At 41.0% G+C, this 22,886-nt stretch overlaps 1 protein-coding gene and 1 long non-coding RNA gene across 12 annotated transcripts in view; one reads left to right on the top strand and one right to left on the bottom strand.

Annotated features, from left to right (window-relative positions):
* Nucleotides 1-10,719, bottom strand: part of ZNF438 (zinc finger protein 438) — a 52,531-nt gene extending 41,812 nt beyond the window's left edge. For 2 of the 11 annotated variants that reach the window (XM_032100533.1, XM_032100552.1), the window contains exon 1: nt 7,969-10,336. The gene's annotated coding sequence lies outside the window, so the exon portion shown is untranslated. The other 9 variants (XM_032100500.1, XM_032100471.1, XM_032100559.1 and 6 more) reach the window with 9 other exon arrangements.
* A 29-nt stretch (nt 10,720-10,748) lies between these two features.
* On the top strand, nt 10,749-21,075 carry LOC116440163. The gene is made up of 3 exons (XR_004238442.1): nt 10,749-14,138; nt 14,365-14,771; nt 15,312-21,075. It is a non-coding gene; the product is annotated as an uncharacterized LOC116440163 (long non-coding RNA).
* The last annotated feature ends 1,811 nt before the right edge of the window (nt 21,076-22,886 follow it).

Below are 22,886 nucleotides of genomic sequence, written 5' to 3'. Positions count from 1 at the left end.
TTCCACTTGGACAAAAGAAGGCTAACATGCCCAAGTTTATTGTCTCTGAAACCCCTCAGGGTTAAATAAGACCCAGGATACTCAGCCTGTCTTATCTCCCTGGTAAGACAGGACAGTTGCAATAGTATATATGTACAGTCCACTTTACAAATTATTTTTTTACTTTTTTTTGTCTAGTGGGATGATGCTTTGCAAATTATTAGATATTACCATCAAGACAATACCCTTTTTCCTTGACTTGCACTTTTGATGGTCAAATTAAAACCCATTATTCTACAACTTCTGTAATCAAGATTTCATAGTTCTTGATTTTCTTGCTTTTCCAAAATGAACAGCTTCCTGGAACAGGAATCTGTAGAACATCTGTAGAACAAACCAATTCTATATTCAGGAGTTTCCATCAATTTTGTTAGCATTATTCTTAATCTGAGGAATTTTTCTGCTTCTCAAAAGCTGATCAGCTAAATCTTTCAAAGGTATCTGCATTTCTGTAAGTGTAGAATAATTTTAAAACTGAAAAAGAAAAGTAAGAGTTTGGTCTGTTTTAATCTTGAACAAGTTTTCTTGTCTCGAAATTGAACAGAAATTTCACTTTCCAATGAACATCAATATTTTATACCAAATATTTGAAGATTTTTATATGCAAAAAACACCTTCAAAAAGGTTTCAAAACTTTTACAGTGAATTAGATCAATTATACCTTAACACCTCACAATACACAGCTATCTTCAATGCATGCTAGTACATAAATGTAGGTTTGACACTTGCACGAAAGCATGAAAAAAGAAATAAAACAGGTACAACCTTGATCTAGCCTAAACAGACTCTACATCTACAGTTTCATGCTTCTTTTGAAGCAAAATCTTATCATCTAAAAGAAAACTTTAAATGATCTAGAACACAATCTTTAAATACAGAATCTACAACTTAACCATTTTTCTAACTTTTCTGATGTGGTCACGAAATCTTTCTGACACAACAAAGAATTTGACAGCCAAACGAAAAAATACCTGTAAGAAATTAAGTTCAGGGCAAACATAAAGTATGTTAATCATACCCACCCAAACTGTTAATTTCACCAGCTCACCTTAGGCAGAACATGCCCTAAACTGGTCAGAGGTGAAAAATCCTGCACTGGACTAGACTAACTCAGTGCCTGAATAACCCTCCCAGCAGCTGTTGATCAAACCTGGTTTCCTTATCATTTAGGAAATCAGAAAGTCTTCACTCATTCCTCTTGGAGCAGCTCTGACCACAATTATCTCCAGGCCTGTCACTTTCAAGTCACTGAAATTAGCTGTCTAACCAAGACACTCAACATGCTACAGCCAACAGGCAAGCTAGTTTGTCCTGTTTTCTTTTAGCAGTGCATTGACATTTTTTATCAGCAAAAAACATGGGAAGATTTGTTCTCAAACCTGAAAAGCACACTCCACTCAGGACTTTGAAGAGAACAGAGCATGTCCAATGCTTTTGTCAACTCACCCCACTATACTAATTGCTTTTGAAAAACAAAGTCAGACTTTATATTCTTACCAAATGCACAAAACAACATACACTCCTTTTATGTCAAATCCCATCTCCCCACCAAATGAAAAGAGCTACTACCAGAGCTAGACAAGAGTCCAGCTTCACCACCAGAACAGAAGATCCAAAGCAGGAGTCAACATGGTTTACTGAAACACTGACACAAGACTAATGAGAACCATCTCAAGGAAAAGCAGATTTATTACTGTCCTCCCCTCCAGATCACTGTATAAATAAAACTTTCTCATCACAGAAAAAGACAAATTCCTCCAGAAATTATCAAGTACACCATTCTACACATACAACAACAGAGAATTGACACAATTTTCAAATACAGCAACCTGTAATCAAACTTATGCAAATATGATGTAAATTACATTGTATTTATGTTTCTGTAAACTATACTGTGGCAATATATACTCTTGTAGTGCAAGTAGATGATGAATGAAAAACAAAGACGTGAGAAAGAAAGACAAACAAGTAATCAGTCTACTGACTAACAAACTACACCAGGTGTTTCCAGAAATGGCCCGCAATAAGATAAGATTTAAAGGGGAAAAAAAAGCCACAACTGACTTTTGGAGCATTCTGCTCATTTACAGAAGTGAAAAGAAATAATCCAAAGCAACAAACTTCTCCAGGATCCCACATACATCTGGAACCCACCTGATTATGTAAAGACTGGAAACACATAGTGGTGGCTTTTAAATGCACATTTTTCAAATAGTGACAATCCCAAATAGCAAAGCTTACTTTTCACATGTTCCAACCCTAAATAATGTTTAAAACTTGACTTATTATTTTAGACTTATCATCCCTGGCAGAGTACCTCTCAGTTACTGAAGTTTTTCTGCCTTGACAGGGGAATTCCATTTCTAGGATTCATGCAGAGAAAATGTTTCAGTATAAATCATGGCTATTCTAAGCCAGGAAAATGTCTCACGGATCGCTAAGTTACCATCTTTCAAGCAAGTTCTCCATAATTAAGGTATCAATTATAATTTCACAGGCATATTTTATTTTATAAATAAACTCTGTTTCCACAATTTGAGCTGTGGGAAAGAATGTCTGCGTCAATGCATCAACCCTTGCAGCACAGCAAGTTTTGAACTGAATGCCAGCTCTAAATGTTATAATACGGATTCTAGCATGGAAAAAATAGGAGGAAGACTTCCCTCTCACCCCCAAATTCCCACAAGCCTTCTGAATTTTTTTATTCCTGTCACGGCACCTCCCTGACATCTGCTCTTTGCTGCTCTAGAGCCAAATACAACAAATTTAACTCAATCTGCTGCTAAAGACACCAAAAGTAAAAACTGCAGCCTCTGTTAAATGGAGAGAAAAGGGCATTTCAGTGGGAATGAGCAAAAGCTGAATCTGCAGTCTTTTCCAGCTGAACACTGCTTCTGATACTTTTATCATAGAGTTTTATATTTGAGTTTGAGAGACTGAAAGCAAACAGTTTCTAAGACTTGAACCATGCCAAGAGAAAAGACTGGCAGAGCGACAAGCATGCTCATTTAATTAAGATACCCCCACTGCTATTTTTATGACTTTTTACATACTTGCTGGGAGTTGGCAGGGTGACACAGAAGGCCAGTGTTAGCTCATTTCATCCTCCCAAAATATTCTATCACTCTAGGTACAGAACAAACTTGTGTACTGACTTGAATTAAATTACTGCGGGAACACCAACTTAATCACAAGCCCAGGCAATAGAAAAATCAAAGCGGAACAGGACAGTGCCTCACGAGTGACAAGTCACAAAAACAACTGGCCTATGTAAATGCTTTCCAATTTTATGAGGACCCTGATGTTAATCCCCAAAACCTCTACCCCAATGTGCCCATCTACTAGAAAAACCAAGTAAATCAGTAGAACCTACCAAGGGAACTAGACATATTACCTAGTGGGTTCTCACCTAGATATAATCCAATACAGGGAAAGAGAGCAAACAAATTAGTGAGATGCTGCAACTGTTTCTCCCATTAACAAACTAGGGATAGACTGAATTCATTTACTCACACCATCAACACATAGTTTTTAGATGAGCTTTATTAACAATCATGATGGAAAAAATAGTTTTGCAAGTGACAAAAAGATGAGAGATTATATTCTTTCAGGAGAAAAGGTAACTTGAGCCTGTGGAAATATTCTTGCCCTCTAATTTATCCAATTTCTATTAGAATTTTTCTAAATCAAAATTATCCCTAGACTGCAGAGCTCAGTCTTATCAGTTTAAGAAATATATCCTTTCTCAAGTTTCCTTTCTCACTTTGCCATCCTAGTTTCACAGAATGTCCCCTTACTCTTATAGCGTGAACCAACAAAACAAAAGCTTTTGAGTTACTTCTCTCAAACAATTCATCATTTTGTGTACCTGTGTTATACTTCTCCGTGTTCACTGCCTTTCAAAGGCTAAGCAATCTGTTTTGTTCCAAGTTCTCTTTATAAAGGCAAATTTCCATCCCCCCAGATTCCTCTTTCAGACGCTTTCCTGATTTCTGTCTTCTCTACATCCTTTTTAGAGGCATCCAGCACCACAACCACTGTGATGGCATGCTGTATGACAGTAAGATACTGATTTTTACCACACCATTTTATACTCCATCACACTGTTTACTTTGATTACAAGTACAAAGACAGGTATCAGAAGTTAAAAGAGCTCCCAGAAACAAGATTCTTAACACACAGTCCCCTACTTTGAGTATGTGGCATTACTAACATGTCCAGACATCATTTGGGGCCAGGTAGTCCTTGCTTTTTCATCCTTCAGCACAATTTCTTCCTTGTATCTCACCCATTACAGTCTGCAAATCTTTGTCTCTTGCCAGTCAGAGTATCTGCCCAGAAAGAAAATCACTGGTTTACAGGAGAACACAAACCCACACTCAGCAAAGGTAACTGCCAGGACTTTTTGCTTTTAGGTCTTCAGTGGAGCACCAAGTGTGCTTTGGCACAAGAGCAGGTCAGTAAAAAAATACAGCAGGCCTGCCCTTTGAAAAATTAAGACTGTTATAAAAAAGATAACTCACACTATATGGAGGACAAGAATATTCTGCATCCTACTTATTCTACCAGAACTATGGGAAATAGATAACACCTCTGAATTAACTTACTAAATACCATAAAATATAATAGATACTATATCGGCCCTTAAGAAGTACAATCCGGCCAAAACTAGAAAAGTTTCCAAAAACACAGTGCATTAAATTTATAATTTGAAGATTTGATATCACAACAGCCTATCTCTATTTTTCTCTGGAAGCTAAAAAAACCAAGAGAATCTGTAGGACTTTTTTTTTCTCAATGATGAACAATACTGTAAAGTTTGCTTAATAATGCTGTTTAGGGAAAAACATAATAGAGTGATTGACCCGACTCTCTGTTCTTAAACACTCTGCTAAAAGAACAAACTATTTGTGAAAATAACAAAAACCAGCTAAAGGCATTTGGGTGGTCTCCGTTTGAGTCCTGTAATATAGAACAGTTTCTTCTTTCTAAATCCAATACTGATTTGTGTTCTCACTTCAGTAAAGCCTTGAAATCTGTTGATGACAAAAGCAACACAACCCACTGAACATCCACATTATTTTACTGGCAGGCTGGTAAGTTCTAAGTGCTTGATTCATCACACGCAGAGTAGTACAATTACATACACAACAGGACTATGCAGGTTTCTATACACTGATCCTTTTTAATTCCCTAACAGTATTTTGGGGTGTCATATAGTTGTATCTTTAGGACAGTGCACATAATTAGCAGTGACCAATGCTAAGTAGTTCAACTTTACTGCTCTGCTTCCTAAAAACATGGATCTACCTTATTTCTTCACCAGCAGTTCGATTTTGATTGAGCTGAAGAAGAGCAGGAACTGTCAGAACCTCATGTCTTGGTGTATGTAGCACTCTTTGAAAGGGCAGCCTGATACAGATCTGAAATTACACACACCCCCAATAAGCAGACTGTAGTCTCACATAGGGAGGCCAACCAGTCAAGGCCAAAAACCCACCAAAATTAAGTTCTATGTCATTCAGCACAAGACAGAAGTGTGCTCAAAACTATAAAAATTAGTAACATTTTCGTAAAATCCCTATTTTCTACAGTTCATCCCAAATAACCACAAACATACATATAAGAAAAGTGAAGTGGCAAAGAAGCACAGGTACAATAGAAATTACATCAGTCTAAACTGGAATTTGTCACCATGCATCATTTTCATAGTGTTGGCCCATGAGAAAAATCCTTTAAAGAAGAGATACAGTCCCTTGCAATTGTCCTTAACAGCTGAATAAAGCACCAAAAATTAAGACAATGCACCTTTGAGGGTTTTTTTCATTTGGTTTCTGCTTTGGGGTCACGTAAAAAATTAAATGCTTCCTACAGACATTTCAGCATTCAGCCACTGGTAACATAGGGCTTAATGAGGAAGACTGAGTATGGAAACATAGCTCTGACTGCTCTGCCACCCAAACTCAAACAGCAAAAATTCTCCCTGGAACTGTAACTTACAACGAACCTAATATCCCAAACCAATTTCAGTCATAGATCCTAGTAAGTCTGCCAGAAGTAGTTTCTTTCCCCCACTACTCCTTTTCCTATCAAACAAATTTTCCAAGCTGCTTTTCCATCTCTTTAGCACCTGGTCCGCCTGGCAAATACCCAAGTGAGCCACGAGAACACTCCTGCCTCCCCAGTGACTTGCTGCAACAGAGGCTCTTCAGCAGGGCTGAGACAGTCCAGCTCTGAAGCTCACCACATGACCTCTTCTTGGCATTAACCACGACACTTTTCCTAAACCAACAATCTTGGGTCTAGGCTTTCTGAAAAACAATAATGGGCTAAGCCACAGAATGAAACAACACAATGCATACACAGAAATTAACATCCTATAGCAGCCTCTAAAAGTAAAAGTTACACTTAAAAAAAAAATTGCATGTTTATTATTCAATACTCCATAATTTTATTATTTTTATGATTCCATGAAAAAAAAATCTCATCACTCTGCAAAAAATAAAAGCTTAACTACAAATGAACTCACCACAATGCATTACAATTCTGAAACATGCCCTGAGGTACTGATTACATTCTTTCCATTTGTGCAACAATTCAAGGTGGACTGACAGCTCACTACTAAGCCTCTTCTGGTAATGAGGACACTAGCCAGCCTCCCTTCAAGCAAGACTTTCAGTACTGTATGGCCTCCAAAAAGATGCAAGAAAGAACCAAAGATAAAAAGAACAGTTCACAGTTTAGGTGAGGAAATTATTCTTTCCTAAAATGGTAAAGACTGACGTGACAAACCAAAGATAGCCTCTCCTTAACTTACGCCCTTGTACATCATAGTTCAATACACAGTACAATTCTACCACAGTTAGGTTTACGGTGTTTTGATTACATTCTTGATAGTAATTGGAACAATTACCAGATTACAACATATTGCTACACAAACTACGCTAACATTTCCTACAACATTCGATTATGCTATAAATACCCATGAAATCAGTCCTTTAAAAAAGTAATACTTGACACCTACTGACATTCGGTTTGAACAGCCAATTAAGGACAAACCAATACCAGCATGTACAGTATTATAATACAGTAAGTCAAAGACACACTTAATTAGCAAATATCACACTTTGTGATATTTGAATAGGATGGTTTCTACCCAGTTGTTCTGTGGTTTCATGAGGAGACAAGACCAACAGTGATAGAGCAAATACAATACGAAGACAACAGCATTCTCCAAATGCGATTTTAAGCTGGCAGTAAGAATCTTTGTTACACCAGCACAAGAAAGAATGAATTTTAAAAAACCCACAACTTTTTATTTTTGAAATTAAAAAAATAAACAATAAAAACCTACGTCATACAATTTAATGGTGGTTACATTGTGAAAAAGTATGTAATCCACTCAACTTTGATAGCAACAACATAAAAATATGCTCCATGAGAAAGGGCTCAATTATTACTCAAGCATCACCGTTCTCTTATTTGCCAGTGTTAGTCTTGTAAAAATGTATGTTCGCGTTTTAAATTTAAATATATGTTCATGTTTAAAATTTATTTTTAAAAAATCTTTTTAAGTAAAAGCAAGTTCTCTGTAAGATCTCTGTAAGTGAATTAAAATGCCAACATGAAGCATTAAGTCTCGGCAAATAAGCCCAATGTCCTGTCTTGACTGCAAATAAGAATGAACATCAAAACATTTTCCTGCTGCTGAACCACTAATACCTTTTATGGAAATTATGAAAACAATTAGTTTCACTGGAGTACAAGCCCAATGGAATACACCCTCAACAACCTTAAAGAATTTTAAATGAACAAATAAACAGCAACTCAAATACAGAGGCAAAAACTGTCTTTGTGTTCAGATAGACACAGAATCAAAATCTAGAATACTCTGCAAGGATATTAACTGTAATCTTTCAACATACCCACCTTATACATCCTGCTGCTGCTATGGCCAATGAAACATTTCATCCATCTTAACTCCTATTTCAAGGAAATAAAAAACAAACACAACAGAAAGTTCCAATATCTCAGGAAATATATTTAGCAAAGGACAGAAAATCGTATTTAATAGAGAGATAAACATTTTAGGAAGTGGTAAATAAACAAGAATTCTACTAAAACATGTTTACCCACAATACAACAGCATCTCCTCTGAGGCATGCCATACATTAACAGGACTTTAGACTAGAGATTACAATAATAAATATTTGAATAAATATTGCTAATATAACTGATAGAAGTTCACACGTTTCGGATTTTACCATGCACTTTTAAAACTCCAAAGTTTCTTTAATTGCAACCACAGTAATATTTTCAGTCAGCTTCCAATCAAAGTTCTACATTCAACATTTGGCTTCTCACCTTGACCTGACACCACCTACCTCCTTAGGTGCAAACAAATACATAAAACCATCACCAGTTTCATATGGACATTTAAAACATTAAACCACTTCCATAAATGTTTTACCTGTGACCATAAAAATGCTTGAAACAGCCCAAGTCACTGATGAAGAACACTCCTTCCACCTAGCACAACATAATCCTTGAACTTGTACATCAAAAACATATGTATGACAGTCACTACAAATTTCTAAGGCTTCATGTGAGAAAGTCAGAAATATCTCATCACATGCTCTCCCTGTCATTGCTAGTGCTGGTATTCTCACTCACAAATGGGATGAGGAAACATAGGAAACTAGTATTTTCTTCATCAAATGCTTTGAAAAACATTTCAATTACAACTTTAGCTACTGCACAATCTATCTCTTTAACAGCCTGCCCAAAACCTAAAAATATTTGAACCACAGCATAGTGCTGGTTTTCTTCTGATCCTCCAGTTATAATTACCCAAGAACATTTTTATAACTAAGATCACTAGATCATTACAAAAAATATTTTAAACACGTAACTTGTCATAAGCTTTTTCCCGTCCTTTTTCTTTCTGACTTTTGACAAACTCCAAGTCGGGAAAAATCCAATTCTTCTAGCTACTGAAGCAGAAAAAAATATGCATTCGTCCCTGAATTATATGTATTTTGCTTCGCATAAGAATAACTTTGAAAAAGATTAACTTAAACTATTACTAAAAATAACTAGCTACTATCAGGTTATTGAAACAAACAAAAGAACAACAGCTCAGAATTTTGGCTGCTGAATAGTTCTGTGGGAAAAAAAAACTGCATACAAACTACTGTGATCCAAGGGAGCTGTGCGTTTACCCTATGTTATCCTCTTCTTTCCTTTTTATTAAGGAATAATAACATGAAAGACCACTTTAAATGGCATATTACGGGTTCAAATGAATCAGTACAAGAAAATTCAAGACTATATTTAGCTTAACTATACAGTATTTCTCAGTATGTTGACTGAGACTTTAACATCTATTAAAAAGCTTCAACAAGAGTTAACTTGGAGAAGAAAGGAACTGAGCACAAGACATACCACTACAATTTTAATTTAGGCATAGAACTAGGTAAAACTTCTAATAAAGCATTACTTTTGGGCAAAATGAATTGAAACAAGCTAAACTTTCACATTGTTCCAAATCTGGCCCACTGCAGACATTTGCAGTGTCTTTTGAAAAGTCTCTTATGCTGCTTTAAAATCTTTCCCTCCTTATATTATCTATACCAGACACATCTGATAACTTGGAATCTGGGATATGTTCCTTATGTCATTATTAAAAGTTCTAATGGATTCATAAGCCGACAGGCCTCAGCAAGTTGCACACAAACACTACACCCGTTTACTGCATCCATTTCTGCAGCCACAGGACAAAACCCCTTTGGCTGTCAGTTCCTTCCAAACCCTAAGGAGCCCGAGAGGACTGCGCATCGTATTTGTACTTTTATGGAAGCAGCAGCAAGGTTATGAAACATCGCTCAGGTCTCGGAGTCAAGAGCTCGGCGCACAGCTCTGACTCACGCTGGCAGGGACCGCACAGGGGTCAAACGGTGCCACGGCCCAGCGCCACGAAACCTGGAGGCACCCACTGCCACCCCTCACAGAAGACACGCTCTGTGGCCACCACTAAATAAAGCGGAAGCTGTAGAAGTAACCTTCGTGACTTGTAGGAACCTGAACTACGCGGCCTTTCGGCAGGTCTTTATTGTAACATCCGAACCGGCAACTGCAGTCACGCCCTCTCGCAGTTTCCACACTCGAGGGGTGATACCCCGGGCCGGGCTGCGACACCCCCGGGGCCGGGGCTCGGGTGGCCGTGCTGGCTCTGAGCTCACACGGCGCCCCCGGCCGAGGGCCGCAGGCCCCGCACCGCCGCTCCCGGGCTCCGGCGGCGGGAGCCGGGCGGGCCCCGCACACACCTCGGTGGCGAGGGGGACGCTGCCGAGCCCTCCACGCCTCCCGGCGCTTCGGCCAAGCTACGGGAGCAGCTTTGCCGTGACGGGGCGAGTGAACGGCCCCGCAGGCGCAGAGCTCCGAGCTCGCCGAGTGAGGGCCGGAGGAGGCGCCCGCCCCGCCGGAAGCCGCTACCCCTCCACCTCCTGCTTCCCGGCCCCGAGCCGCCAGCCGGCTCCGCAGGCGGAGAGAGCGGGGCAGCCGCGCCCCGGCGCCGCCCGCCCCCAGTCCGGCTGCAGCCCCACTGCCGCGGGGGGAAGGAACTTACGAACGCCCGCTGTGCCCGGGTCCCGCCTCCACGGCGCGGGGCGGCGGCGTCACCCCCGCGGGAAGGCGCAGGCGCGGGGCTGCCGCTGCCGGGCGGGGGCTGTCGGCGGGGCCGACGTTTGTTCTGCGCCCGGGCTCCGGCGGTGCCGCTCCAGAGGCACAGAGCTCCGCGGAGCCGCCCCGGGCACCGCTGTGCTGAGTGAGGTCTTCCCACATCCCAACCAGCCACTGGCGTGGGGGAAGCTGCGCTCCCAGCCACCCCCCAAAACTAATGGTTGTCAGGCAGCGGGATACGAGATTTCGAGGGGCAGGTCAGAAAAAGGAGTCGCTGAAAAGTACAGGAACTGTGCTGGAAAATGAGCATAAGGGACTTGAAAGCCCTGGGTCGGAGGAAGTGCCGATGTCTGATCATGAGCCAGCTTGAAGACCAGTGGCATCCAGGCCTGTATCAGCAATAGTGTGGCCAGCAGGATGAGGACAGTGATTGTGGTTTGTGGAGGTCGGTGGGCCAGTAGTACAAAGGACAAAGGGTGTCCATTGGTGGAACAGACCCTAGTACCAAAGAACCTCCCCAGGTTAGTGCAACAAGAGGTTTCCCCCAGGATGCTTTGTTTTGTTATGGTAATGCACCCCAGTTCTGCTTCCCTGGTTGGTCCATTGGCCTCCCTGCCCCTTGTTACATGTCCCTGATCTAGAAGGTTCTCCACTCCCTGTTCTCCCATTGGCCCCTGCCCCATCGCCACTCCCTCAGTTTCCCCATTAGTTCTCTTACCCTAACCCCGCCTGTGTACTGCCCCCGACCCCTCAGATCATTGGTCCCTGATGCTCCCACCACTCCCGTATAGAAACCTGAACCCTCCCATGTTCTTTGGCTTTGTCTCTGGACCCTCTCACGTGTGTGGCTGCATTAAACTCCTCCTGTGGAACCCCATATGAAGTCCCTTCCCGTCTCCTTGTTGTTGACACATTTTCTGGAGCTATCCGCATGTGTGTGCGTGTGTACGTGTGTATGAGTGTGTGGTGGTCCTGCCGAGCGGCTTCACCTTGGAGACGCTTTCAGGAGGTTGCGGCATCTCACCATCCAGCACTGCAGGCAGCCCCGTGTAGCAAAGTGGCACCCAAACAGGGACTGTTACCACTCGTCCCTGGAAGCAGGCCCCTCTCAAAAGGTACCACTGGCGTGTCGTCCCTCAGGGGAGGAAAAACTCACCATCAATTTGCCAGTGGTACGTGGCCCACATCCTCTCACCTGTAAGAAAGACATTTCCAGACACCATCATCCTGCACTACATGGACAATATTTTAATCTGTTCCCAGGACCAGTCCTATTTGGACATTGTGCTATCGAGGACCATCAAGACCATCAAAGAAGCCAGTTTTGAAATATTCAAGGACAAGATTCAGTGCACCTGCCCCTGGACCTACCTGGGACTCCGGATCGGCGAGCGGACTGTCGTACCCCAGCAGCTCACCATCAGGGACAACCCAAGGACCCTCCACGACCTCCACCAGCTCTGCGGGTCCATTAATTGGGTGCATCCACTGCTGGGGATTACAACAGAGGAGCTTGTGCCACTCTTCAACCTCGTCCGAGGCAGCAAGGACCTCGACTCTCCGTGAACCATCACCCCGGAGGCCCAGGAGTCTATCAGGAAGGTGCAGGAAGGCTTGTCCTCGCGGCAGGTGCATTGAGTAGACCCCACACTGCCACTCAACTTGATTGTCCCACGTAAGTCGCCCAGGTTCAATGTGCTAAGTTTTCAATGGGATGTGACACTGAAGGACCCACTCCTCATCATCGAGTGGGTCTTCCTTCACAATCAGCCAATTAAAAGTATCACAACACCACAAGAGCTCATGGCTCAGCTAATCATTAAAGCCAGAGCACACCTCCGCACCCTTGCAGGATGTGATTTCACATGCATTTACCTTCCCCTTACACTGGGGTTCTGGACCATTTGCTCCAGAACAACAAGCACCTCCAGTTCACCCTTGACAGCTACACAGGTCAAATTTCCATCCACAGACCCAGTCATAAGCTCTTCAATTCAGTCTTTCACTTGGCACTAAAACCACTCCAAAGACATACCCATCTCAAGGCCCTGACAGTTTTTACAGATGGCTCGCACGGCTCCCAGAAGTCAGTTATGACTTGGAAAGATCCAAAGATGCAGAAGTGGGAGTCTGATGTCCAAATTGTTGAGGGATCCCCGCAGATTGCAGAGCTAGCAGCTGTTGTCAGGGCTTTGGAGAGATTCAAAGAACCGATTAATTTGGTCATGGATTCAGCATATGTAGCTGGTTTAACTGCTAGGGCTGAACACTCTTGGCTAAAAGAGGTGAGCAATCCAAATTTATACAGGTTGCTTCTGAGGTTAATCTACCTCCTCTCTCACTGAAAGCAATCATTCCATATAATGCGTGTGAGGTCACACACCAACCTCCCAGGGCCCATCGCAGAGGGCAATAGAAGAGCGGATGCCCTGGCCATGCCTCTCCAGAATGCCAGCATACCAGACATCTTTTCACAAGCCAAGCTGAGCTATGAGTTCTATCATCAAAGTGGACCAGCCCTCATGCAGATGTTCCATCTGCCGTGTGACCAAGCGAGGGCTATCGTTGCAACCTGTCCCAACTGCCAGCACTACCAACTGCCGTTGTTGGGTTCCGGGGTTAACCCCTGAGGACTCAACAGCAGCCAGTTGTGGCAGACTGATGTCACCCACTACCCGGTTTTCAGCAGGCAAAAGTACATACACGTGTCCACTGACACATTTTCAGGAGCGGTGTTTGCCTTGGCCGACACAGGAGAGAAGACCAAAGATACCATCAGGCACTTCCTCCTCGTGTTTGCAACCTTAGGCGTCCTGGAACAAATCAAAACAGACAACGGCCCTGCTTACACCTCCCACAAATTTAGAGATTTCTTTAATCAGTGGGGGGTTAAGCACGGCACTGGCATACCCCATTCTCCTACAGGATAGTCAATTGTTGAGGGGGCCCACTGTACCATAAAGCAAGTCCTTGATAACAGTGGGGAGGGACAGAGATCAGTCCTCTCATTGAAAGGCTCTGTAGGCCCTTTTCACAATGAATTTCCTGAACTGCTCATTCATGGAGCCAACCCCCCCAGTATTCTGGCACTTCTCCATTTCAGCCCAAGCTAAGCTCAATCAGAAGCCTCCAGTACTGATCAAGGATCTTGAGAGCCAACAAATATTGGGCCCTTTCCCTTTAATAACCTGGGGGAAGGGATATGCCTGTGTATCAACACCGTCAGGCCTGAGGTGGCTTCCAGGCAAGAACATCAAGCCCTACACTGGCCCGGCAAACACTGCTCCCATGGACACAACTTCGAAAGAGACGAGTAGGGTGCAACCTCAAAACCAGAAAAGTGCAGCATGGAGATGGAGACAGTGCAGATCTCCACCACCAACACTGACCCGCCGTCCCACAACCAGAGCCTCCACCAGGTAAGTCATACACTTTTAGCGTCTTCCCAAATCTTACCCCCTTTCTTTCCTCCATGTTATCCATTCCCCAGCCACATGTTCCCATACCCTGTTACCATTTCTTTTTTCCCTGGCTTCTTAGGTAATAAAGAAGGGGGAATGCACAGAGGGAGAGAAAGGAGGGGTTCTCCCCCCCCCCCCCCCACAAAACTGCAATTTTTATTAACTTTATTTAAAACCTCAACAGAGGCAACTGCCAGAGCCCATGCCCGCATTCACCAACATGATGCCCAGCACTTGCCTCACCACTATCTTCTGGATGCTCCTGACAACATCAGCCATGGATGCATGGATGGTAGTGCAGCCCAAAGAAGATGTCTGGTGAAAGCATCCACACCAGCATCCACAAGATGAGGGACTTAATCACGGACTTAAAGAAGGAAAAACCACCTGAGTGGCTTGAGGACCTGCTGGGACAATGGGGGCTCAAAGGGTGACTTGCTTCCCTGTTGAGGGTTGCGTTGTGGGCCTTTGGGTCACAACAACCCCTGCAGCACTAAAGGCTGGAGGAAGAGCAGCTGGAAAACTGCCTGGTGGAAAAAGACCTGGGAGTGTTGGTGGACAGCAGCTGAACGTGAGCCAGTGAGTGCCCAGGTGGGCATCAATCTCTTTTGCCAAGTAACAAGAACTAGGATGAGAGAAAATGGCCCTGAATTGCACCAGGAGAGGTTTAGATTGGATATTGATAAGAATTTCTTCTCCAGCAGGGTTGTTAAGCACTGGAACAGGCTGCCAGGGGTAGTGATGGAGGCACCATCCCTGGAGGTATTTAAAAGATGTGTAAAAAAGTGCTTAAAAGACATTGGGCTTAGGGACATGGTTTAGTGCTGGACTTGGCACTAGCTGTGTTAACAGTTGGACTTGATGATCTTACAGTCTTTTCCAATCTAAATGATTCCATGGTTCTATGAAGGGATAAATGAAAGTGTGTCAGAAATAGGATAATACAGGATTTAAGAGAAGGCTGAAGGGAGAAGTGATTTGGGCAGGAGAGAGATAGAAGGTGCAGAAGAAAAAAGGGAAGTGTAGAATATATAGGTGTGAAAAGAAAAGCGAAGGGAAACAACATTCAGAATTTAAAAAAAAAACCAAACTATTTTCTTTCCCTTCTTCTAACCATCTCTTCTACCACAGAGATGTTACTTGTGGGGGAAAAGAGGACTTCTGTCTGCACGACTTCAAAGGTTATTGGACATTGAGGCCATGTCCTTTTCCAGTTTCATCCTGTGATGCAGGACTGGGTCCATCTTCATGAGCTCCTCTCACATGTGCTCTGCCAGGACACCCCATCTCCCATGAGCCTGCACTCATCTCAGCTTTCTGCCATGGCCCTTTGCTGGAAGAAGGGTAACAGAGATCCCCTAGCCACAGTTGGAACAAAGAATCTGTGGAAAAGCATAACACAGCTGGCAAGTGGGAGTAAAGGAAAGGAGGAAATGGTGTTATGCTAAGCATTTAATTCTGATGGTTTTTGCTATCATGTACTTAGCATCATGATGCAGCTATGCTAAAAAGACCAAAAGCACCTAAAGTGGCAAAAGAAATCAGTGTGGGAGAAGATAGAAGGAATATGGAATGTCTTCCAAATACTCACATTTCTTTACATGTACCTAAGGCTGAAATGTGAATTGTGTAGGTATAGACTGTGTGCTGACAATTAGAAATGTATTTAAAATGTATGTGCACTTTTCTGAAAACCTGTTTCTGCGGTTCACTGCAAAGTGACAGCCAAGGAAGCAGATATCCTGAGTATCTGACACTTTTTTCCAGTGTAGCCAAACAATAAAAAGAAGTTAGAAGTTTAAGCTCTTTTTGAACTCAAATTTCCTGAAAATAAATGTGAATTAGAATTAGTGATTCTGAACATAAGCACAGTTTTGTGAATACAGCAACTGGATCTTGGCAAATGAAATTTGTGGTGATGAAACAGGTAGACTGGCTCAAAGTCATTTCAGAACATTTATGATATGATACTTCTCTTCAGTCATGTCTTCCACTTGGAAGTTCTGTATCTGAAATAACTATTCCAGTGCTTCAGAATACTTCATTTAAAAGTCATTGACAATTTCAACAGGAACGGCAGTTTAAAAATAAACATACTTATTCTTCACCTTTATGTACCTACTAAAGCTGAAGTGGTTTGCAGTTACAGAACTTATAAAATAGAGTGAATTCAAAGGTGAGTCGTCCAAATGATGTTAAATAATTATAATTCCTTTTGAAGTTATACAAGTCCTAACTGTTGCTTACACAAAATGTTACTATATCCACTGTATGTGCTGCCATTCTGAACCACAGATGTGGCATAATGAGCATACAGTGGTTCTTGATATATTACATGCCACTTGGAGAGACACAAAATAATCTTTCTAATGTGCACACGTATTTGTGCCTTTGCCAACTATTAGTTTTCATTTTTAACATGTATAGACTGTTTTCAGTATTCACAGAAAAGATCAGTCATTTCTAACGGAGAGTGTATTAATTTTCCTCAAGCCTTACTTCATGATATACTGTAGAAACTTTGTAGCAGTGATAATTAATGTAAATCTGGAATATCAAGTTTTAAAACAACACTGGGAAAAATGATTCATTGTGACTAGTTGAAGAAAGTATTTTCTGTGGTGTAGCACCTCAGCATCTGAGCTTATGATATTCAGTAGTACTGTTTCCTGAATATTTTTCAGGAAAGTGTGTCAGTGATCTCCATTTATTATACAGGCTTTTGTGAAGGAGTTTTTTCTTAAAAGCAAAGTAATAGAATGAGTTTCTGCTTAGAATTGAGAGTAAACAGACCTTAGTCACCAATAAAGAATACCATAGGAAAAAATGAAAGCTGTGATATCTGATGAAGGTAATACTTTCTCTTTTTGCAACCTAGAGAGGACAAAGAGCTACTGTTTTAAAGATTACATTGGTAGTAATTTAGAAGAGTGGTAGTGTATTATCAGATAAAAGAAAGTGAAGAGTATACCTACATGATTAAGAATTTTATGATGTACAGTATTAATGTGCACTACTTAGTAGTTTAGGGTAGTAAAAAATCCATAGTTGCAACGCCCATATTATTTTTTTTTTGTATTTAGCAGTGTGGTATATTGCCAGAATTAAATTAATAGAGGTGTTTGCACAGCAGTGCTTTTGCCATACATCAGTGCAAGTGGAAATGTCAAAACGTGGTCATAAGGGGGTGAACCACTGTGTTCTGTGGTGCTGTGAACTGGAGCCTTTATGGGGAGAGCAGCAGCAACAGACAACTGTAATACTTCCCACCCTCCTGTAATCAGTGAAGTTTTAGAAAATTAATCCTTACCCTGCTGTTCTCTCTTGCACTTTAGTCTACATAGAGGAATTTTACATAATCTTTAAAGAAAATCTACTAACATGCAGTAAGGTATTACTGCATAGTACTAGTTTGCTTTAGACCAGGCAGAGAATCATTTAGGTTAGTGCTGGTTTCAGTAGTTAAGTTTGGAGCAGTTCAGAACACTGTTACTTGAAGAGGATGAAGCTACTTAAATCCGCTGCACTAGAGCACAGACTCAAGGAAGTTGGGGAACTTGGACAATACCAAACACAAGCTTTGAAAAACCTCTTAGTACCAGACTTCTCCCGCTTCCTACAGATTAGGCCTCCTGCTGACTATTTGTACTTCTCAAATGTGTAAGAGATTTAGGCGTTAATGTCTGCACCTCGGTTCACCTACCTTTGAAACAGCAGTGGTAATTCTGACTTAAATATTGTGATGATACATTAATAAATATGAGCAAAACTCTTTGAAGTTGAAAAATATAATGAGATTTAAGTACATTCCTTTTTGTCATGATTAACCTGTCAGATGTTTAAGTGCTGAAACACTGCTTTTGGAAAAAAAAAAAAAAAGAGAGAAATGCCAGTTAAGATAATAAAGAAGTCAAGATCCAGATCAAATAAGCAGAACAAGCAACTGAAATAAATACAGGGGAAAAAATCCAAGGGACAGAGCAGATGTGAAAAGATACAGCTCAGAAAAAATGAGAAGAAAAAAATCTGAAACAAATTCTGTTGGAAACTGGAAGGGCGGTTCATATGCTAGTAAGAAATACCTTTGCATAAGACTCAAAGTGACTGCGTATTAAGCCAATGTGTCAGAGAAGTCTGGGCAGCAGTTTAACTCCCCCAGTTTCCAACAGATCAATGGTGCCCTAGAAGTTCCTGTTTCTTCTCTTCTGACTCTAACAGGAGGCTACGGCACTGCCTCAAAGATACGAGCTCAAGTACCTCCTGTGTTAGGGGATGGCCGAATGGCGATTTTCAGAAAATGATTTTGATCTTATCTTGAAACAGACTGGACAAGAAGACTGAGGCTGGGCTGAGTCCCATAAGTGAAGTAAAAAGACTTCAGTCTGCTGAAGTGGCACAGGATAGACTTGCAGGAGTAGGTAGAAGGGGAAGGACAAATAAATGGACAGCAAGCAGAATAGTCTTGCACACAAGAACACACCCTATTCCAACTCCTGGAATGGATCAGAGATACTTAATTTTAGTATTTCCCCTTACAATAATATATATCTGCAGATTAAAGGTCAAAAGCATTTATCTTCATTTGCACAGAAGAGAAGAATCCATCTCTGCTGGTGGTCAGCACAGTAGTCAAAACAACAGCACACTGTATGGTTGATCACCCACCTGGCCAGAAAAGCAAAGTAAATACACAGTAATTGCTCATTTAGTGAATTTCTTGTTCTGTTTTTTAAAAAACGGTTGGACACACATAACTAAGAACTGTATCATCATCAAGAGCATGAAAGCTAAAATCAGGCTGGTTGGTGTTTCCTAAATTCTCAGTATGTGATTTGTCAACCTCTTAAAATTCTTTCAATGTAGCTTTTGTGTTGTGAAGGCCGGAATTTATGTCCTTTATTACTGCTGTATAGAAGAGAGTAGGAACATATTTTAAGTATTTGTTATCCTTCTTTTGAGGTGACACTTTCAAAAGCTTCTAAGAAATCTTAAAGTAAGAAAAAACTATCTTTAAACTGATTTGGTACCAGCTTAGGTTGACTGATTTTTCAAAGACAGCAATAGATTTCAGCAACATGAAAGGCTTGACTGGTGATGCCAAATAAAAATTATTTTTAAAAACCCATAAGCTGCTTGTTCTAAAGTTTTCATTTTGTGCCCAACAAGTTCATCTCTGTCCTTCAAGGTATTAAAATACAGTGACAAGCCAAGAACACATAGTTCTTGTCTCTCTTTTTTGTTTTTCTTAATGAGAAGCCAAGGAAACACACATGACTGGGAGGAAACCTGCAGGCTTGCAAGCAGGAAAAAGCAAACTCCCTTCTTTCAGTATCACGAAATGTTTTTTACTACTACTGTGGACTAAAAAGCCTCTACAAGGTGAAGGGAAACTGAAAATAAGCACAACATTAAATGGGAATGACAGAAATTAATGATTCAGAAGTAGTGAAGATAGTTTCACATTCATTTAGAAAGGAATTTCCATAAAGATTGGACAACTTAGAAGCAACAAAAGATTTATAAATATAGCTGTTCCTAAAAAGCAATCAAGGAAACATTAGAAAAATGTGCGGAGTTGTAAGTCCATCAGCCAGCCCAGCTGCTATGCATCCTAGGGGATAAAAGGTACTTGCTGTGGAACTTCCTGTAGCGCTGTCAATGAAGCTTGAAAAGAGGGACAAATACTGGAAGACTGAAAAAAAAATCAAATATGGCCTTTTTTTTCAATGAAAGCATAGAATGCCCTTTGTAACTGCAAACCATACTTGACCATTATCTATCTTATTCTAGAAATGCTGTATAGCAAGAGGATGCGGTGTTTCAGAGACAAGGATTAAATTGCTTTTGCTTAGAATTTTGAGTTAGCTCATGAAGGTGTTATGCGGACAATGAAGAGATGCTTTGTAAAAATAAACTTTTGAATGAAAACTGCATCTCACAGAGAGGCCTTTCAAGGCAGTGAGTAGAGCAGGAACCCTGCACAGACAGCCGTGCTTTTAACACCTGATGATCTGTGCCACGGATACACTATTGGCTTTCTAGATGGTTATTCACATGTTCTCATAAAAATCTTTATTTGTGTGTGTGTTTTACAATATGTCTCTCCTCTAATACAAGGAAATGCCCCTCTGTTTCAGTTTTGTAATGCAGAAGATTTGCATATTGGGACTTTGCTTCTTGCCGATGGTCGTCCCAAGGTGTGGTTTTGCACAGGACCTTCTGGGAGTGCAAAGGTGGCACACATGCAGCCATGTCTAGCAGAGCTGCAGCAATGAGGGTGAGCAAATTGCTCTTGAATCACAAAACAGACCATTGGTTTTAATGAAAATTGCAATCTGGATTTGTTTTAAACCATCCTATTGATATCTACAGAATGTCTGGGATGTGTGGGAGATTAGACTACAAAGAATTTTTGTCATTTTAATCTCAATATTAAAATAGTCCTTTAGTACCTCTTGAGGCAGTTCTTGCTATTTTCTTTCTTTCATTTCAAAGAATTAATTTGAATTCTTTATCTGTATGCCACTCAGTGAGCAAGAAAACTATATTCTCCTTTCCCAGTTAGCCACCGAAGCAAGGAAGCCCTAATGTTTTTGCAGGGTTTCTCAGAGAATCCCAGCCAGTCTGTTCTGCCCAGATTGACAAATAAGATAGAAGCTCCTGTTAGAGGTAAACCATATAGGAAAGGGATCCTGGTGTGAAAAAGCTGAGTGTCACTGAGCTACTGGCAGTCTTCCCTGGAAAGTTTTTTTGCCTTGTCTACTCTTTATAATATATATTTAAAGTTGTGTTTGTTGTTGTTTTCTTTTACCATTACTGGCAGTCTATAATTTCTGCATCACTTGTCTTCAGTGTACTTCACTACACAAGAGAGTTATAAATACATCTAAATTTATTTGGTCGACTTCTGTGTTTATACAGTTCCCACTGAAGTGAGGTCACTGAACTAGAGAACTGACTCTCCAACTGGTTCTCAAACCCCTGTAGCATCTCACTGTCATTCTTGGCACGTGAAGCATGACCTCTTGTCCCACAGTGGCCGGGCCTGTTACCAAGAGGTTTTATCATAGTCGCTTACTCCACATTTAATTAGTAATTTTTTTTTTCACAGCAGTGCATCTACAGGGCAGTTTTATTTTTCATTTCCATTAATACCTCCATGGTGTACAGATAAAAGTGAGAAATCAAAGGTCCCTGTAAATGCTTACGCTTCTGGAAAACTGTAACATGTTAAAAAAAAACCCCTGAAAATTATAGTCAGATTTTATGTACTCCTATTCCCCAACTGAATTGAAAAATCATGGGAACCAGCTTCAGTCACTATGAAGTATCATGTGCTGAAACCTCATCATATCGACACATCACCAGCTAAGTATAGAGTAAACTTCTGGATGCAATCAAGTGACCCATGGCCTTGGCAAAGGTCTAACTTGAAGTCTCACGGGGAAATAATTTCTGGCTCTTAATTTAAGACAAAGCCAAAGGAATTGAGCCCTTCAAGTCCTACAGTTTAAACCCAGAAATCCCATTTTGATTTGAATAGAGAGCTTCTCATTTGCTAGCAGGTTTGTGTGTAAGAGTTAGTGAGGCACAGATTTCCTGCTATTTTGCCCTTAATGTGGAAAAATCAATCACTCTCTTTAAATGGCAGACTTCAGATAGAACATGCAGTGCTCAGTCCTTATGAAAAGGCTCTCTTTTTCCAAGACTTTGATAAGAAGAGGAAGTTAAACAGAATTTTAACCTTTTTTGTGAGTACTTTTGAAGTGACTGAAGACCTGATTTTCATTTGCATCAAGGCTTCTGCATTAAGCTTAAAGAACCTTAAATGGGCATAAGCTGTAATTAGGACCAAGTCCCCTGTCTCTTCTAGCTTAAGGTATGTAACGACTCTGGATCTTTAATGTCTGTAGATGCAGCTTCAGGGGACAATCTCTGATGTCCAGAGATTCATCTCTAGGGAATAGTGACAGCCTGGAAACAGCCCAGAAATATGATTAAACAAAAGTCTGTCCTCTGAAACCCCTAGAAAATCAGTATATTTTAAAGCATTAAAAATTTATTATTCTTTTTTCAGGATTCGTATCACACATAAATATGAAACCAACTATTATAGTTTTAAGCCAGTGGTGAAGAAGCCTAATAATTTTTATAGTTTATTATCTGGGTATTTTACATAGTTGATACATTCACTGTTATTTTATTTTTCATATATATTATTTGTACATATGTATATTAAAAATGTGTTAGTGAATAAGGTCCACAAAGAAAAATCTGTAACTGCTTTAATTAGTAAATCCAGTTTACATGTTTTCCTTATGAACACAGTGAGTGCATAATTTCAGAAGGTGTGTGTGGGAAAATGATCTAATGCTCATATAGTGCCTTGTCATCCTCAAATAGAAAAATTATAGAAAGGCAAAACCTGACTTTAGCTTTAAAACCACAAACAGTATGTTCTTAAAGGGTAGCATAAGGCAAGGAAATAAGTTGTTCCAGTAGTCTTAAAATTCCTGCACCTTTATTCCCTATACATTTGTCCACTTCTATTGCATTCAGGACCATCCTGATGTTCCCAGTCTTGCAAGGGACACCAGTACGATGGCTAGCAATGCTTTGAGCTTGCTGGGTCATCAGCCAGCTGCTGCCACCTAAAATACGGCACAATCTGTGTCCAGCTAATCCCCCCAAACGGCACAAGTTTAT

This window comes from Corvus moneduloides, chromosome 1 (genome assembly GCF_009650955.1).
Source record: "Corvus moneduloides isolate bCorMon1 chromosome 1, bCorMon1.pri, whole genome shotgun sequence".
NCBI classification, from domain to species: Eukaryota; Metazoa; Chordata; class Aves; order Passeriformes; family Corvidae; genus Corvus; species Corvus moneduloides.
This window is presented reverse-complemented; position numbering and strand designations above follow the sequence as displayed.